The sequence below is a fragment of the Bombus flavifrons genome, chromosome 9 (assembly GCF_040668555.2).
Source record: "Bombus flavifrons isolate JBK064 chromosome 9, iyBomFlav1_principal, whole genome shotgun sequence".
NCBI classification, from domain to species: domain Eukaryota; kingdom Metazoa; phylum Arthropoda; class Insecta; order Hymenoptera; family Apidae; genus Bombus; species Bombus flavifrons.
In genome coordinates, this window is record NC_138450.1 from 13,038,466 (window position 1) to 13,052,382 (window position 13,917).

At 39.2% G+C, this 13,917-nt stretch overlaps 1 protein-coding gene across 2 annotated transcripts in view; it reads left to right on the plus strand.

Annotated features, from left to right (window-relative positions):
* Con (leucine rich repeat protein connectin) overlaps window positions 1-13,917 on the plus strand; it is a 350,962-nt gene that overhangs the window by 90,909 nt on the left and 246,136 nt on the right. Inside the window, exon 3 of one of the 2 annotated variants that reach the window (XM_069120653.1) lies at window positions 6,087-6,148. The exons of the other annotated variant lie outside the window; for it this stretch is intronic. The gene's annotated coding sequence lies outside the window, so the exon portion shown is untranslated. The remainder of the gene's footprint in view (window positions 1-6,086; window positions 6,149-13,917) is intronic. 2 annotated transcript variants of the gene reach the window in all.

Consider the following 13,917-nt stretch of genomic DNA (forward strand, 5'->3'; position numbering starts at 1 on the left):
GTTGGAGTTGGTTAATTTATTGTCGATGAAAATTATTCTTACTCGTGGAAAGGATGGAATTTGTAATTCAATTTAAGACGTGGTCTCGCATATTGATCACTATACGCTGTTACATAGGATACAAAGGGGTTGTTTGAATTAATATCTAGTCGCTCGAAACGACCAGAAGCGTCTCATTCAAATGAGGTGTGTAGTAATGTATGTGAAAAATACGATCAACATCTTTGATAAATTCTTCTTTTTTTTTCATCTCAAAGTTAGGTTGTCCGGAAAGTGTCTTTCTTCCGCAAACCTGTTTTTTACAACAATTCATCTTCGTAGAGACGTGAAAGCAAGTCTGTGAAATGTTTATCTCAACGGAACAAAATGGATCGCACGTAATTCGAAGAAATAATATAAAACAAAAAACGTTGTGCGTCTATTATTTCCTCATAACACGAAAGAAACTTTTCCAACAACCTAATACTTATTGAACATTATTTGAGGCAAATGTTAATTGTAAAAAGACCTTCGTGACCTTCCGTATCATCGTGAAATAATTTTTGTCGTCGAAAATATGACCTCGAGGACCCTCAATGGCCCCGAGTCCCAGTATTACAACCTCGATGGTTGCTGCGTGACTCGAAGCTCAACATAAGTTGAAGTTGACATAACGCCGATGGTTCCACCAAGATCTTTAAAGCCTAACTCCAATGCCACCTAAATAACGTAATCGTGAAATAAGTTTCCAACGATCGAAGCTACTATTTTAAGCAGCTGTTCGTCTAAAATTCGTCCTTACTCGCGAATCTACTTGGCCAGCTTTCGTGCGTTTCGTCTCGGTAATGCTGTTTTATACGAAGCGCCGTAAGCTCACGGTCTTAATACCGTTGGGAGTCAACGGGAGGCTGCTAGGTGGAAAAATTCACGGCGGATACAGCGAAGAGACGGAAAATCGAGGACGTTTCCGGGTGAGTGACCCCGTTCTCATTTGACATTCAATGGATGGCGCGCGCCATAAAGGGTCGGAATGTCGTGTACTCGAGCGGCGTAAATTACAGCCGGTCGGGAAATTCGTTGTAATTTCTCGGCGTGACGATTAGACGCGAGTTCCAGGAAAAATCGACGAATTCTCGTCGAAGGGATCGCACGGGATCTTCGTTCGACCGCTGGAAAACGTACATCCTTGCTGAAAATTTCTAATGAAAAAGAAGAACAACCGGTGTAAAAGCGGCGGACGAATAATTCCAATCGAAATTCCACGAATATGGACGAATTTTTTTACTGGAAACAGGAAAAAGTAATCGACGAGGAAATATGAGAATCGACATACTGACTATACGACGAGTATCTATTTTATTTCCATCTTCTTTCCTTTTCTTTCTTTTTCATAGTTCCTCAACCATCGATGTAATTAAAAACCTTGCGAACAATCTGATAATTACCAGGTATGTAAATATGAAACCGGAATTTTTGTATAGAAAATACACGTTTATTGTATGAAAATGATTAAAAATATTTTATTCGAAGTATTGCTCATCGCTAGCTATACATTTTTCCCACCTGTCTGGCAATTGGTGGATGCCACGCCAAAAAAACTGTCGCTCTTTCGAGGCAAACCAGTCATCGAGCCATTTTCGTACATTTTCGTCAGAAGTGAAGTGCTGGTCAGAAAGTGCGTGTCCCATCGATGCAAATAAATAGTAATCGGACGGAGCCAAGTCTGGTGAGTAAGCCGTGTGCCAAAGTATTTCTCAACTGAACGCTTCGATCGTTTCCTTGACCGGTTTTGCTGTATGCGATGGTGCATTATCACGAAGCAAAATTACTTTGTGTTGCCTTTTTTGATATTCTGGTCGTTTTTCACGCAAAGCTTGATTCAAATCGATCGTTTGTTGTCGGTAGTGCTCGGTATTAACGGTTTCGCCAGGTTTTAACAGTTCGGTGGTCTTTTTCGGTGGTCTTCCACGTTCTTCGTTCCTCGCGTCAAAATTGCCACTTCTGAATTTTTTAAACCACTCAAAGCACCGTGATTTACCAAGAGCATGCTCACCGTAAGTTTCGACAAGCATTCGATGCGATTCTGCGGCAGTTTTCTTCAAATGGTAACAGAAAATCAATGCTGTCCGCAAATCGTAGTTTCCAGGCACAAAATTTGACATGTTTAACGCTATTACAAACTATGCTGTTGTATGAAACTTGTATTGTTCTGAGTCGAAAATGTTTGTGAGATGTCAACAAAGACTTTTGGCATCGATGACGCAGTTTAGTGATAACTACATTATCAGCTAGGACCATCTATAGGCAAATTCCGGTTTCATAGTTAGAGACCTGATATCGTTGCTTCTGAAGACATTGTTTCTGAAGACATAGGCGTTTCGAGTTTATATAATTTTTCAGCGACTCGACGTTTTTCGATAGTAGATGTTCTTTAAGAAATTTTAATAAATTTTACATCTTGGGTATCGATGAATCTCGAATTTTTAAAGTAACGATAAGTTTTAAAAGTCTCGGAAGTTTTGATAAGTTCTCGATACTTACAACGAAATTGTAATATGAGTGGCGAACGCATAAATAACGAAATGCTTATGAAATCACGAACAATTTTATTTACATATTTTTCGCATATCTATGGTACAGAATTTGAAAATATATTTCTTGTACTTTAAAGCATAAACATATAAATGTAGGATAAATTTCTAATTGTGTATTATATACTTAGTCGAAACGATTCGCAGTGTTCCAGACCACGTTAATAGGTATAGTTCATGGATTTTGTTAACTGTCTTTATTTTATCCACTGGAAAGTACGAAATTCTAATTAGAACCGAGGGTCCTAGAGATTTCTTCCATTCTCAGGATTACAGGTCGGTTCTCCCGAAATGGAGTTCGCTTAAAAAATCCCCTCTAGGTATAACTAGGTATACATTCTTGAAGTGTCGCCTACGTTGGAGTGTAAGAAGGTTCTATAGAGGAGCGTAGGAATATACATTTTAGGGTAAGACGGGTTTTAGAAGTTAGAATTGCTGAAACTTTCAAACGGACACGTTCGCTGTTCAGGTTGTAGAATTCGATCTACCTTTGAGCTAACTTTCAGATTATAGCTTCGAGTAAAATTGTTATTTTTCGTTGAATAATTTTTCACTTGCAACTATTCTTAAAAAACTTTTAGTCTAATCGATTTTGCTTTAATTCATTTACGCGAACAGTGTTTTCAGGTGATATTTTTCAATTCTTTTTTCTCTATTTTTCTATGAAATAATTTTGAAAGTGAACGATCTCCAAATGGTGGAAATTGGTGGCTCTCAGCTAAAAATTACATTCCACGTGCTGAATTTCCATCGATACTTTTCAATCACGACCTATTCGCAATTTTCTACGAAAAGAAAAACTATTTTGGTAACGAAAAACAGAAGCATCGGAAAGCAAGTTGCAAATGCCCACTACCAATTCCGCATCTTCCGCTTCTTTTATCTTTTATTTTCTTAATTAATATCTATTTAGGGAACTCGAACGATCACAGCTTACGTCTTGATCCTCTTTCATTCGCCTTAATCTCTTAGAAAATTACAGTGGCTGTGAAACATTTTTAAACGAACTGTAATTCTGTTTCAATTTAAATTGTATGCTAATACAATTGTTCCAGGAGAAATTTTAATACGCCACGATATTCCATGGAATACATGGAACACTTATATCACACTCGTACAGAGTAACAGAGAGACGTTTCAAGTCGAGAAAGTCTTTCCAATCGAGCAATAAATTGCACTGTTGTAATAAATTAAAACTAATCGGTTCGTCTTTCACGAGATCCTACAATAAGTAAACACGTTCTAGATAATTATACGCATCTGCAAGATAACGTTAATCTTTGTTACGTTAATTTGCGTAAATAAATATATCCCCCTCGCAGTCGAATCAAAACAACCATCACAACGGTAATGCATCTCGCCTCGAGAACTCGGCAAGCCTCGATATATCATACTTTTCCTTCATTATCGCTACCATTTCATTATCCTTTTTCTGCAGTCTGTTTCAACTAGTCAACACAGCATACAGATTGAGACAATCAAATTTCCATCTGACGAAAGACCATTAGGTTGGAACGGCTGGATTGACCTTGCGAGATCTGGTGAATTCGAAAAACCGGCACTTAAGCCGATTACGAGCTTATATTCGCAATCGATCTTTGTCGTAAGTAGCCAACAATGGCGGAGTCATTTCCGTTTTTGCGGTAATTATGCACACGCCGCGGCCGCGTTCGCATTTAATTTCAGCCGCGTGTCATTATCGTACAGGTTTGTGCTCTCGTTGCCACTTGCTCGTTCAACTGATTGAATTTTTCATAAGACCCCATAATAAGAAGCATTGCAACTGTGCCTAGCATACGTAATGTATTCTGAAACGTTACTTGTTCCTGGCAGAATGGGAAAAAAAGAGAACGCTCGTAGTAACGACGCTATCATATTTTCCGTTGCATAATATTCTCGACGTAAGTAATGCACCTTCGATCGCATTTTGATATCTCGACACACCTTTCTCTAATATCATCGCTAGGAATTGTCGTTGAAAAGCGATGAAAATAGTTGTTAGTTTTAATGTAAATTAGCATCTAAGAAATTATGATTTTCTTTCGTCATTTTGTGAATTTTATAGAAATTGGAAGGAATTCGCTTCATTTCAGGAAAGCAAAAGAATATTCTAGCGCATTTAGTTTCTGTTTAATGCATCTGAATTTTTCTAACAAAATGTTCATCGTGTTAGTTGACACAATACCGTGACGAACAAAGAGACGCTTTAGGTTTATAGAATCGTTTATTTTTTTCAACACTGCCGGCAATTCGCGCGTCTATGTGCATATGCGACACCGATCTATCTTTCACACGATGACCAGGCGAACAAACGACAAAAAAAAAAAAAAAAAATGTCGGTTTGATTGGAGGGAGGGATGAGATTCGTACACGCAATTTCGGAGTTGTCGTACAACTAACGGAAACGAATTTGATCGCTGTAACAATCTCCGATATAGATCTCACTGGAAGTTAAAACGATCCAGCATTCTGGTTAAATATCTTACGAATATTTTCGTACTTTCCGAACTTTAACGCAGAACAAATGACACAACGAAATCACGTTACACGATCTACGATTTTTCTTCTCGCGAATTTTCATTTTCGTTCAAAGTTTTCGCAGAAACTTAAATTCAACAGAAAATCTAACTAAATGAACAAATAAGAATTCCTCTTAAGAGGTCTAATTTTTGGAATAGAAATAGCTCGTCGCTCTTCTCTAAATTAAAACAACCTGTAGAATTCGCAGCTGTCTCACGCTTTTCAAAATATCATGCCGCAGAAACAATTCTTTCCCATCTGGAACACAAATCGGTGGCAAAATGCTCTCGAAGCAGTTACGTCGGTTCGTGTTACACTGTGTTTGCGCCGGTTAGCCATTTGAATCTCATTCCCCATGCAAATTGTGGCGGTGCTGGCACCGTGATTGATACGTACACCGTTTGGTCCCGATCTAAACTATTTTCCCGCGTGCGATAAACCGACCCGAATTTCGAGTCGCGGTATTTAATACGCGTTGTGCATGCAACAGACGAAAATCCAGACATTGAGAAAAAACAAATATCGAGTGCCGTTTAGGGCCGCCCCGCGAACGTTAGTTTGCACACCGATTCATTTGTCACGTGTCCCGTGTATTTGTCTTCGTGCCGGTTATTAATTGCCCCCTCGTCGGGTCGAGCACGTACAAATATTGGCTTGCACGAAATACGCTGGCAAGTCATTATACAACGGCCAAAACATCGCTTGGACATACTTTTCCAACGAAACTAACTGCTTGACCAGCTTTAGTCGTGTTTTTTTTTTATTGTCAGTGGGTTATTAGCAAACTAGGTCAATAGACATTCGGTTAAGCCGGAGAATAAGTTCGATAAATCGATAGTAGAACTTGACGAAGAACGTTTTAAGATAGCGACGACGAGATACGGGACATTAAGATTTTCATTTAAGTGGAATCAATAGATGGGTACTGTCCAAGAGGTTCGTCAATTATCAAGAAAGTTCGTTAATTAACAATATCGTGGTGTTCTTTGTTTTCAGGTGAGTCTCGAGTAATCCGCTTTCGTCTTACGCCACTGATGATCCGTTCTTTGACGCTTAATGTAAGTAACAGTTCATAAAATACGCTTCATTAGTATGTATATATAAATTTGACATGTATGAACTATGAAACAAAGTACAAATTACTTCATATATAAATAAATAAATATACATATATATATATCGCTGTCAGATCGGTACCAAATTTGACGGATCTTTACCAACCTTCAAGAATTAAACCTTGAAATTTAAATTCAAAGCTACCTATGAAAACTCTTCCTCTTATCCTTCATTCTTTGTCAAAGACCCATTGAATGATCGAGCAAGTTGTTCAACTTCGGAACTCTTTTCAAACGATATCTATTCGATCGATCTCACCCCATGCGTCCTTTTTATATCTTTACAATCATATTTACGTTCCTTGAAAATACTAGACTATGAAAAGAAGAAGGTCCATATATTATTAATAACACTGCATATACACCGAAGATTCATAAATTACAGTTAATAATTTATTGATACCCAACGCCGGTAATAATTTACTACCTCGGACGCGCGAACAAAGATCGACGCATCACTCGAAGCGTTAATCCAAACGGGATGAGACCCTCGCACGGTTCGCTATACTTCTCAGGCGAACATCTGACGGCAATCGAGCGACGGATAAACAGAGGGATTGGCTCGTGTAGGTTCGCGAGAAACGTGGTACACCTGGTGGCTCGGGAGCAACTACAAGTGCACGAGGAATACACCGTGAGATTATTTTCTCTGACTCGCTTGTTTCCGAGCGAATTTATGCCCGTAAGCAGTTGCCAAGATATCCATCCGGCGCGTTCTGCTGGCTGGACAAACACTTAGCCACGACTTACGAACGGCCATCGTCCAAGACAACCGTCGCGTCGTACGAATAACTTTTGCGAACAATGGAGCACGCACGAGTGATTCCACGTGAATTCGGCCCGTGAGACGAAGTTTTCATTGTTCGCGTAATATCGTCGCGTGCTGGCTTCCACTTCGAAAGATCTCTTTACGATCCCTTGAGAAGATCGGGAGGTGATTTTAAACGGAATTTTCTTTGGGATGAAAAGTATCAAATTCTTTTCTTCGAGAGGGTAGAGCGAACGTTTGATTTTATTCGTGTTCGATGTATGCGTGGAGCGATGGTAGTTGAAATGTACAGTTGAAAAGGAAACGAGTAGATCGCAAAAGTAAGATGATTTTAACATAGAATAACAAAAACAAAGTTTTCCTCGCTTCTGCATGTTAGAATAGACTCGTTCACGGTTTTTGACTTTGGTCCAGCGTTGTTCACGAACATTTGAGCCGAGGATTACTCCACGAGGATAGCGTGGCGTCGTGGTTCAATTCCCGTTGAAGTCGATGCTTCCTGAGACCGGTTAGTAATGACTGTGGAAGTTGTCGCGGAAACGGAACAACGTTTAGGAAATGGGCTCCAGGGAAATTGAGTTGAAAGTTGAATTTCAAGGATCCTCGGCGTAATGGAATCAGTTAAACCTTTTAGAACATAATCTTTACTTTTCCATGGATTAATAATCGTCCACTTAAATTGTAATTCTTTTTAATTCTAGAACTTCTAGCAGATATCAACTTCCTCACTTCGTTTTTTCCTTAGCTTCGTAAAATATGACTTTTAAATAATCATTCAAATTTTCTAGAACGCATCGGTTGTAAATCTACAAGATTAGTATAGACAATTATCAATTGGTCATTTTGATATCATTGGCCATTTTAATAGTTGTAGCGTTAAAGTGCTTCGAACTTTGTTTAAAAACCGTTTGTAGAGCTATCTGTTCAAGATGAGCGAGTGGCGAATATGCATGGAAGAAGAAACGTCGAATAGCGATCGTCGCTTATGGGCATTCGTGCGAACCAAACGACACAACGTCCTATCTACTGCAATTTTCGTTTCGATATTCCCTCTATTTCATGTTGCATATTTTAAATCTCCTATCGTAGAAATTTTATTTTATTTCTGACTTTTCTTCTTTGTCATCTTTAGATGACATTGTTACCAACAGAAATTTCTCTTCGACTTTAGCTATTCTTAGAAGATTGCAATTTCAATTGCAGGGAATTACAAAAGTACAAAATTAACCATTAGCGTTTACAAAAAATTTACCTTCAAGATCCAAATTCAAAGACTGGTGAATATATTTCCACGTCATTCACCTTAGCCTTTTTATCTCTATAAACAACTCTGTGAAACGATTACAAAGTTAAAACAATTATCAAGGTAAATTATCACGTCTAAAATAATTTGACGCCGAGTCACGAAGATCACGATTTCCGCGTCACGATTTCCCCGACCAACGGAACCCACCCAGATACCAAACCTAGCGTACCATATATTCCCTAACCCAACCATGATAAGTTTATGCTCATACAGGACCCGAGCATATCGCCTAAGATGAGCGCCGTCGAACAAACAATCCTCCGTTGTTTGAAGTGCTATTAAAGGGCTCCAGATGGTATGCATCTGAGCGAAGAGGCTGAAACGGCGATCGAAGCGAGAAAGAGAGACAATTGATATTGAAGGAAGCCCCGGGATTGGATGCACTCCAAACGCGTAGAATGGAACAACAAGCAAAAGCCGATGGCTATGTCTACTTATGCAAAATGGAGAAATAGGAAGGTTCGTTGTTATCGCTTGAATCACTGGTTCCGTTGGACCGAATTCTCTAGCTGGCGCAGGATATCCTCACTTTCAACCAACCGAATGCTCTTCCGCCTCTTTGGAGATGTTGTGTTATCTCGCCTCTCGTGTGCCCCGAGAGGTATAGCGTTCGATGCACGAGATATTTCGATAGGAACGTTGTTTTCTATCGTTCCTATAGACTTTGTTGAACGAAAGCCTGGTCATGTCGAAAGATTCGGTCAAAGGTTTCGGATTAAGAGATTTTTACGGAATTTTACGGATAGCGTTGTTGCACCATTAGTTTCATGCTCATTTGTAAGATTATTCTTGCTCGAGGTTCGATACAGTTTAGCAATTGCTTCATGTACATTTTATTTCTTAAATGGAAGATTATTGGAGATAGTTCTAGTGTAAGTGAATAGGTCTGTATTTTAAGATCTCTTTCGATCAATACTGTGGCTACTTTAAAATATAGAACGCGTTTTATCGTAAATCACATTGATGATTCACGTGGTCGTCGTATACAGCGAAGTTTGTTCTTATCGTCTTAATATTTTCATTATTGTTAGCAGCTTGTTGACCTTTCCTTCGTCATCGAACCGAGCAACCCACCAAACGCAAAAACTCATCGAGACAGAAGACAAATTACAACGTTACCACGATTCTCAATTCCCTCAACGAGGACAACCAAAAAATATATAAAATGTTCCATTTTCTCCTATCGGAGGGGAAAAAAGTATTCCTCGGAGAACCTCCCTTCCTGAACGGTGGCGCGTTAACCGCCAAGGGTGGATTTACCGGACGATTAAAACACCGGCCGGTTTCTTTCGTACTCTGCTAGAAGGAAAGTTCTTGTAACGATGTCTTAACGAGCTAATGGGATTTATTAATTCCCCCGCCGTTTGAATAATTAAAAAACTACGATGTTAACATCCGCAAGACACGGGTTGTTCGTATTTTGCGAGCTGCCCTTTGCGTCGCCCAGGGAGCCACACGTATTAAAACACACGAAGCCTTCCGTCTCCAGGGGATGATTTCTCTTCGTTAGACAACCCTACTATTCTTTCGGTAAAGGGAATTAATTCTCGCGTGTAACTTCTCAGAGAGAAAGTTCGCAGTTCGGATCTGTTCCGCTTTCAAATAGAATTAAAATAAAATTTTTACGTCGGAATTTACACAGTTTTCCTCCTACCTGTTCCTCTGTGCTTTTGTTTCCGTTCGGATGCAGGCCGTTTCGTTTCATTCTCACAGCTATCTTTTGTTCCCTATTCCTTGCTTTTCCTAATTTTTATTTGTCCTGAAATAATAGCCCGACGAGTTTGTTTGTTCTAAGGGGAACCTTAACTACTTATTCTACCGGTTTTTGCTTCTTCTCCATTTTTTTTTATCTTCGCTGCTGCTGCTCGCTTCGTTGAATTTCTGGCATTTCGTTTCGAGCGATTTAAATAATTAGGAACATACGGCGTAGAAGCCGTGCAAATTCTCTCCTCGACGTCTTTCCCGATTATTCCATTTTAAAATACCTTTGAAGTATCTTCAAAATTTCTCAGGTTCTACAACAGCGGAACAATCAAATAGGAAAATTTAGTTTAACGTACACGTCAGCAAATTTACGAGTAGCTTTCATCACTTTATATCGCCTTGTATAAGAAAATCGACGTTGATCCAGAATTCGTTTCTGTTGAGAATCGTGGATCTTAATCGGCGAAATAAATGCATAGAAACACTTAGATTACACTTAAAATTGATATCAAGATAGTTTCAGATTTATTGGATATGTGATTTACAAGATATTCGTCGATACACATTTGCACGCGTCTCAGTACTCTCTTTGTCTCACCATCTTCTTTACCACACTACCAACGGAACGGTTGCATTCTTCTATTTCACGAGACGCTATGCACACTCATACTCGTATATGTGTGACTCTACTACGCGGCTAATCTAGTGTAGCACACAAAATTACACATATCTCAATAGTTTCGATTCATAGCTTGCCGCTTTATAGTAAAACAATCGCGAACACACATTTACCGTATTTTATTTCATTAACTTGAAATTTGAAACTGATACGGAATAAACATTACCTAACCGTACGTTTAATCACGAAATTCTGAATGGTTTCATACGTTCGTAAAATCAGCTTAAAGCCGAATAATCTAATTTCCAATTTCACAACATCGACTTCATCTGTATCTAATTTCTGATTGACAAACGAGATTTCCACCGATGACCACCCTAAATAGCATCCATTACGACCACCGTACTCCTTCCACAGCGTTCTACGTTCCTCCCTCTGTGTCCGGCAACCGTTTAGCATACGAAATTTCGATCAGAATCGTTCGCCCGTGTCGGTCGATATTTTTCCACGCGAGAGGTTCGCCGTTTACCCTCAGCAGGGAATAAAACAACCCCTATGCGGGGTCCAACAATTGTGCCGGACGAGCAAACACTCGTACGTTGGCTAGAATCCATTAATAAGACGAAGCGGGACGCAAAGTGCGTGCGAAATGTCTGGGCGAGAGCCAGAAAAATGGCGCAGGTGAATGACTATTTGCAGACTCGTTGCAGGTCGACCCTATATCAGCTCTATACGAGGGTTCAACTTCAACTTTGAAATTACTGCGTTTTGTTCGTGGAAATCGCCTCGAAGAATAAATCGAAAACACGCCGGTTGGATTGTCAATTTCCCGCACGTGCGACTTTAGCTTTCGATTTTTTTTTCCATATATATCGGCTTGCGCACTTGGACAGGAAAGAAATTAGCCGGCAGCTCGGTGTCGCTGATGCTTCGACAGGGATTATCCGGTTTCACGGATTTTTGATTTAGCACACCTTTGGTTATTTATTTCTTCGCGATCCGTCAATTGGAACGTCGGCGAAAAATTTGTCTCAAAATCGCGTACGCAGAGCGAGGTATCTATGTTGTATGTTATCTATATCGTTCCGATTGTGCGTGTTAATAAATTTATGGGAAATATACGGAACGCAGATAATACGCAAAAGGATATAATATTCGAAATAATTCAGTCGGTATATAATTGAAGGAGCGCGAAACAAATTTTATTTGTTTAATCGTATTCATAAAAATTTGAATTCGAGTAAACACGAGTAGTTTTATCGATTAGACTACCTTATATTATTCATAAATTGCTTATTGTATGATACGAAGACGAATTGAGTTTGGAATGCATCACGTTATATCTTTATCGTTTAGTGTTTATAATATTTGAAATTTTTTTGATATTTGTTTCACATTTCATTGGATATTTTTTGTATGTTTATTTCTTCGAAGGTTATATTTATATGATCGTTCTTCCAGTGTAATAACGTTGTATCTATGGCGGGTTACACAGCTTGGAAAGTAGCTTTTAGAAAATCGTAATCCTGATGAATTTTGTTTGAAAGCTATGCATTTCCCTGTGGTGAATTTGGAAATGATTAATTAGAGTACCTAAATTCTGCTTTGTTCGTCGCATTACGGTATTCTGGTAATTGTTAGAGAATTTATGGAATTAACAGGATTAGGTAGGATTAACAGCATGCTTTCCGTTGCAGATTAATGTAAAACCAAGAACAACGGGCATTGTTAACGTTAATAAGATGGCATGAAAGGATTCTAGGCCTTTTATTCTCCCGAGTCTATCCTAAAATATATACAGAGACAGCTTGACTTAAAAATATCAGAAATTCTTTTATTCGATGGAATCAAAAATGGAACTTTTCCATTAAAATCTCAGAAAGTAGTAAAATATATTTAGAAATATTGAAACACTTAAAATAGTCGAAACATAGATTTCCTTTAGTCAAAACCAAAATTATTTCAGAATTTCGTCGAACCAGGAGATTATTCTGAAAAAATAAAACAGTTTCGATACTGAGATTATTATTTCATAGTTAGATATATGTGTGTACATATTAAAAACAATTCTACTGTACACAAAATACGACACCATGCAGCACAGTGCGACACAAGCAGATTTAGCGACCACCGTTTAACGAGTTGCCCAAAATTTTAAAATTTTCATGGACACGTACCTTTTTGTCGCATCCTAATTCCAAGCTCCCGATCCTTCCATCCGTATCTCTGCTAGTCGAAGCTTCGTCATTTGCAATGGACAGCGTACCAAAAAGCAAACAAGATTCCATTCCCGCAATGCATCACCGATTCAAGAAGATTAACGATCCAAGGTTACCCTAATCTAAAATTCCAAGCAAATGTCCATGAAATATCGAACGCTACAGAGGATTCGCGAAAGCCGTAGGAAAACACGAATTAATAAATTAAGCAGGAATTATTGCTAGGATAGTTGGAGTGGAAACGAAAGAGACGAATTGTTTCGCTATCGGTGGTCGGAAGCCACTTGTTGATCTGTATCGTGGCTAGAAGAGCGATTCATTGTCCTCGGTGGCGACAGTGGCCGCAAAGCGGCAGATTTCGTGAATGCAAAGGAATACCCTTTAATCCTTCGATTGTGGTTCCATGGCGCGTTTAACTTGCGCTGGGAATCCGCGACAGAAGGACCCGGAACGAGTTTGCTGACCGATGGAACAGGTGGGTGGAGTTGCAGTTCTATTCAACGTACCCGCCGACGCTTTCGTCACCGTTGCCTACCCCTCGCACACCAGTTCGTCGTTTATAAAAGAGACGAGAGACCGACCACACCACCTGTCCTCTGATTTACTCGTAGGAACAGGTGTCACCGATGACCGGTGTTCCCAGGTCGCGAGGCAGTTCGGGATTTAATGGAACATTCGCGCTACCCTTTCGTGGCTCTGAGTAATTTTAAGGGGAAAATTTGGTTTTCCCAGCCATCTGTGGTAATTTTATTTGAGCGATGAGGAACATTTGTGTGTGTTATTTAGAGGATTACTGCGCAAGTTACATTCAGGATTATGTAATATCTACTGAACTAACGACAGAAGTAATTGAAGATTTACTTGACGAAACGGCTTCTGATAATTTTGTTTTCAACAATGCCGAATATTTGTTTGGAGAGTAGTTAACTGATAACTTTCACTTGGAATTCTCTCTTAGTTTCGCTATTTTTTGTAGCATTAATTAACGAAATAATACGAGCCGAAGTAATCTTTGTTAAACAACTTTTGCTAGAATTATATTTTTCTTTCTTTCGATAGCTGCAGACTCGAACGATTTCGACCTCTTGATTCTCT